This window comes from Canis lupus, chromosome 33 (assembly GCF_048164855.1).
Source record: "Canis lupus baileyi chromosome 33, mCanLup2.hap1, whole genome shotgun sequence".
Lineage (NCBI taxonomy): Eukaryota > Metazoa > Chordata > Mammalia > Carnivora > Canidae > Canis > Canis lupus.
In genome coordinates, this window is record NC_132870.1 from 4,551,852 (window position 1) to 4,557,889 (window position 6,038).

Here is a 6,038-nt window from a genome sequence, read left to right on the forward strand (position 1 = left end):
ATCTGTGTTAGGTCCTTTGGCTTCATTTAAATCTCATTTGTATTTGTTTACATGGGAACTCGGGGTAGTCATGTGAGTAGTTCAATTTTATCTGTGACATACTGTGATTACTGAATGCTTTTATACTGTGGTTACCAAAAGAATGGTCCAGGATTTTTGAGCTAGCAGTTTTGCAATGTGGAAAAAAAAAAATAAGAGGAATAAAAAAGGCTTTTCACAAATAATTCTCCTAGATGTCACAGAAATGGGATACTATTTTACAAATTTTTTGTCATTGTCATTGCTTTGTTTTATTTATATTTATATTTATTTATTTGCTTTGTGTTTTTTTAAAAGATTTTATGATTTTATTTATTTACTTGAGAGAGAGAGAGAGTAGGAGCAGGGGGAGGGGCAGAAGGAGAAGCAGACTCCCCACTAAGGATATCCCAGGATCATGACCTAAGCTGACGGCAGACCCTTAACAGACTGGCTCCCCAGGTGCCCTTTGCTTTGTCTTTTTAAAACAGCTTTTGGTGAAGCTGAAATCACTTTTTGGACTTCTCAGAAAGTTCCAGATTTTAGAAAAAGTATGTAAGGAGTATTTCTCTAGAATGTGATACCTATGCTTTTCTTGGAAAAAAAAATCGAAACAAAAGCAAAACATCCACTTGCTATTGCTGAAGATATCTTTACGGTTTTGTGTATTTCCCTGACAACAGTTTCATCTCCGATTTTGGCCCCCCTGTCCCTTTAACACTGAAAAAAAAATAAGCATCTTGTTATTAGAAAGAAAAACTTAGTCTGCGTGGACTGGCTTTCAGACTTTGAGAAATCAGTTTTGATCAAATAACTTTTGGAACAAATGGTCTTTGACTGGGGTGGTGAATGGATAGCCCATGTACCCTGGGTTTCAGCAGCTTCCTATCTGTTTATCACTGGTAATAGACTTGGTCTCACTTCTGTTCTCTTCTCTCCTATCTCATTTGGCACAAGAAGGATGTCCTAGAAGAGGACACTGTGCCTCCATTCTCTCTATCCCCCCGCCCTCATTTTTCTTGAATGAGTGCCCACTTGCTTATGGCCTCTCTGGATACAAACCAAACATCCAGAATGCTAGAGCTATTCCAATGGCAGTATTTCTAATTCAACCATTTTTCCTCTCACAGTCAAGAAAAGTCTCTGATTCCCCACTCTTACCACTGAACACACTTCGTATGGGGAATTAAGACCAGAAGTACCTACATCTTTCCACGTATGCTCAAAATGACCTCTCTAAACATGATTAGATACAGAATGTGCCAGGAACAACCTGTTACAAAGGGCAGAAAGGGCTGTTTGGGGAAGGGAGGGTGACATGATCTTTAAAAATATACCTATTTTTTTGTACTCATGTATAATAAGCACTAGGAATCACACCCTTCATATTCTATGACTAGTCATAGACTATATAAGAGGCTTCCAGTACTCTCAGAACAGTGATTCCCCTAGAATTGGAAACTGCATGCTAAGGTACCTGGGAGCCTGTAGTGCTTTGGGACTCAGTGCACAGATTTATCAGAAGTGAAAACCAAAATAGCTGCTAGGTTAGTTGAAAAGCACCCAAATGAGCTTTATCGTTGAGGTATATATTTGAGCTTTAATTAAGCTTTGAGTTACTTTTAAAGAAAAGATCACTGATTTCATTGAGTCAATTCAAGTCACAAAAGACCCACTTCTACTGGCAAAAGTTGCTTTGCTTTCTGACTCCACATGAAATAGAGAAAACCAGCTGCCTTTGGCCATTTCAAAATAAGTGCCTCCTCAGAGGGAAGAAACGGATGCTAGAGACAGAGGAAGAGCTCTATAACCTCAGGACCCGCAGAATTTCTGATCACACACCGCCATGCGGTCTGTGCATTGTCTTTGTTTCCTTCTCACACAGTCTCTCCCCATCCTTCTCAGCCTATTCAGCCTTCTTTCAGCCACAGGGTATTTGTTATGTAGTTGCTGCCAATTTGGCTGGTGAGAAGTCAGGCCTGGAGGAAATAGAGGGTCCTGGAAAGAACATGGACTTAAGGCCCCAACAGGGTCTACTCCTGCCTCCTCCCACAAGACAACTGGGCCTCCATTACAAACTATGGAAGAAAACCTCACTGACAGGTCATCAGGGACCTGGTTAGCAAAAAGTGATCCTGCTACCTGGATACCACCTCTCAGTGTGTGAAGGGGTGGCAGGAATGCAAAGGGAGGGCTGGCCATAGGGCCAGGTTCAAGCAGCTCACTCAGGAAAACATTCTGAAAACCTCTGGGCTCTTGTGTGCTTGGATCAAACAATGAAAATCAGTTCTTGTTTTCAAGTGTAAGAAACCTCAGACTAGGGATCCCTGGGTGGCGCAGCGGTTTGGCGCCTGCCTTTGGCCCAGGGCGGGATCCTGGAGACCCAGGATCGAATCCCACATCGGGTCCCGGTGCATGGAGCCTGCTTCTCCCTCTGCCTGTGTCTCTGACTCTCTCTCTCTCTCTCTCTGTGTGACTATCATAAATAAATAAAAAAATGTAAAAAAAAAAAAAAAAAGAAAGAAACCTCAGACTGGGCAAACCTCGCAGAGTGTGAGCACCCCCAAATCCCCCAGAGATTTGGCTCCACTAAGGCTCTCTGAACAAAGCCTGGGCAAGATCTGCTGGTTCAGTAGCAGCCTGGTTTCTAGATTGGAGAGCCTCCGGGGACTCCCAGCAGCCTCCCGCTGGCACTGCCCAGGGTTGCTCACCCTATCCCACGATTTACCTCCTTACCTTCCCTCTGTCCCTGCACCACGCACATAGGATGGACCAGGCACTGGCCTTACCGCCTGACCCACGGCTGGCCTCTGGAACCTCTGGCCTCTGTTTACAATCAGGAGAAGGTTGTTAGTCATGAACATCTCCCTTCCGCGAAGGGAAGCGTGGTCACTGACTTTTTTTTGGCCCTGACTTCTTTCTCCCTAGACTTTTGGGAGTCCTGTCGCTAGTGACCGGCTCATAGCTACTGAAGACATGAGAGAAATTTGCCATCTGGTTTCCCAGGCAGAACTAGAAGAGGCCTAGGAAGTAGGCAGGTGCTGGTGTTAGGCGAGGTGAGCCTGAGGTGGTGGGGGCGGCGGCAGGTATACCTGGGAGAGTGTGTGTGTGTGTGTGTGTGTGTGTGTACACGCGCGGGAGGGGGGTGGCGGGGGTTGGGGGCGACGTGACGCACCTGCCCTTGGAACCTGGCGCCTAGGTGGCTGGTGGCCACTAATCTGTGGATTCGTTTTCCGGGTTCCTGGTTCCTTGTCGGGTGGCGATGAGTGGAAACTAGCCCTGGAGGACCCTTTGCTTTGCCTCCGCAGGTGGCCAGTGGCACGCACCTTCTCCGGGTCCTCGCGTCCTCGCCGGGAGACTGCGGGGAATTAAGACCAGCACCGCGCCCGGGCCCTGCGTGGGTGTCAGCCTGCGCCCAGGGACCTTGGCCCGGCTCTGCGGAGGCTTGGGGGTGGGCCTCAGGGACGTCTCCAGCCAGGGGGCTTCCGATGATCCCAGAAGTAACCAGAGGAGAAGTGGTCGGCACTCTCTGAGTGGAGTTTAGGGGAGTAAAGAGCCTGGGGTGGCCCCCACGCGGAAAGGGGGATTCTTCCGGCCGCACATCTGCGGTGAACAGAGGCTCAGCGGGGTCGGCGGCTCGGTGGGTTGGACCAGGCTCGGGACAGGGCGGGCGCGCCGCGGGGCACAGGGCGGTCCCAGCTCTGCTAAGCTGCGGTGCCGGGGGCTTGCAGGCGAACCCCGTGAAGTGTCGTCTTCTTTCACTGTTCAGCTTCTGCAGGTCTTTTTTTTTTTTTTTTAAATAGCCACACACATGTTTAACTCTCCTTACAGATTTTAAAAGTTTAGTGGGCCCCACCCTGCTTGCTTGCGCACACCAGGAGGATTCTGTTCCAAGCACGCACTACTCACCACCCTCCAACCCCGCCTCTGCCCCAGTATCCAAGAGAGTTGAAAAGGAACCTAGGGTCTGGGTTCCAATTCAATCCCTGCCGGCGAGAGCTGGTCACTTCTCTTGTCTTAGCGAACACAAGGCATTTCCTAAAATCTTGCCCTCGGATCCCAGAGGAAGTCTGAGTGCACCTCGCCAGCCTCCAGGATGAGGTGGACTAAAGCCCAGGCTGATATTGTGGCCTTCCTAGGTCATCTCTAGACAAAAGTATGGTCCTCTACTGGACTCTTGCAGCTGAAGAGAGGGACACAAAAAACGGTTGTTTCAATGGGGGTGTGGCTTGAAAAGCTGAAGACAAGAGGCCAAATCTCAGCCTCCAGAAGCTTGGCCAAGTGGTCTTCAGCTTCCCAGGTTTGGGGAAGAGGCTGAGGCTGGAAGTACTTCTGCTCTTTCAGCGGACTCCTGAGGGAGAAGAGGAAGAGAAATAAACAACCGGATTTGTTTGGAAAATCTTTGCCCCCTGAGGCATGGGATAGACTGTGTGACAGGAAAGGGAACTTATTAATGGCATCCAGTGGCACCTACCTATGGGCCTTTAACTCTGACAGCTTTGTCACAGAACCAAGGGCATCACCTGCAGAAGGCACAGTGCCCAGGTCAGCATCCCACAATCATTCACTCAGGAAAGAGACTTCAGGCAAGTATACTGCTCTGAGGGACTGCTGTCTGTTCTCAAATATCCACTTTCAGGATTGCCTTGTAAGGCTCTGCTTGCCCGCACTAGCTAAAGCCAGAAGTCTAGAGTAGAAAGAGAAGGGGTGTTCAGTCCAGGACAGCATCTTACATAGTGTAATAGGGGCATGTGCCCAAGCTATGCACGTCGTGTGTGATATGACCTTTCTTCCCCACAGTGGCTTCACTGGACCGTACAGGTGATTTTCTGTTTTACAGCTGCTTTGATGTTAGATATTGTAGTCATGGAATATTTCCAATCCTGGAAAACCTAAATGCCTCTTACAAGCTTTTCATTAGTGAGATAGGAACCCTTAAATGGGAATCCAATAATGGATAAAGCTACATCTTAGCATCAACTTCAGCTTATGTGAATCGACCTTATAGGTCACTGTTACAGTCTTTTCATTAAAATGACCAATGAATAATGTATCAGAGTGCAGTTTAAAGCTCCAAATATGTTTGCAGACAAACATTCCAAGAATGCAAGTCAGGTATATTTCTCAGATAATTGACAGTAGAGGCACTGCACACGCGGAAATTCTCGGGTTCTCAGGTTTCCTGAAACCCGGCGCGCGCATCATTAATCATTCATTGGGGTCGGTCCTTCAGTCAACTGCAGCTCAGAGTCAGCCCGAGCGAGCCCTTGGCTAATCCTTCCTGCCAAGGGGATCCTGGGGGGACAGAGGACAACCGGGCGGTCACCCCGTGTGCTGGTGCCCAGACCGGCCTCTCCTGCCCGGCTCCCGAGCGCGCCGAGAGCGGACCGAGAGCTTCCCGTAAGGAAAAGCAAATTCGGCAAAACGTTGAGCACGACCCGGCGTTTCCAGTAGGAAAGTAGCTCGAATCGTGGCCTAGAGACTCAAAGTGGCTCCCCCACTGCCGAATAAACCCGTGCCTTAGCTGCTGAATAAAGCAGAGACCAGCAGCCACAGCAGCCTCCTCCTGCCGCGCGCACTAAAGGCTTCCCAAGTTGGACTGCGAGTCCCGGGGGCGGGGCGGGGGGGGGGGGTCCCCGCTGCAAGCACTCTGAAGTGCTGGGAGTCTCCCGGCCCGACTTGTTCCCGAGGGGTTCCCGGGGAGGGCTTGTGCAGGCGCTGTCTGCTCGGCGACGGGAGGGGACCTGGACCTTGGGTGCTGGGTGGGCGGAGTGCGTTGCTGGGACGCGGGTGGGCGAGGTGGGCGAGGACGCGAGCTCCCTTCCCCGTTTGGACCCCCCCCCCCCCCCACCCCGGCCCGGCCCGGCCCGGCCCGGCCCGTTGCGGGTGCTGCTGCCCGGGGATTCGTACGCTCGAGCGGAGCCGAGCGCCGCGCAGCCTTGGCCCCAGCGGGAGGGGCGCGGGGCGGCGCGGGAGGGCGGCCGGGGTGCGTGGCCGGGTCTGCGCGTGCCCGGCGTCGG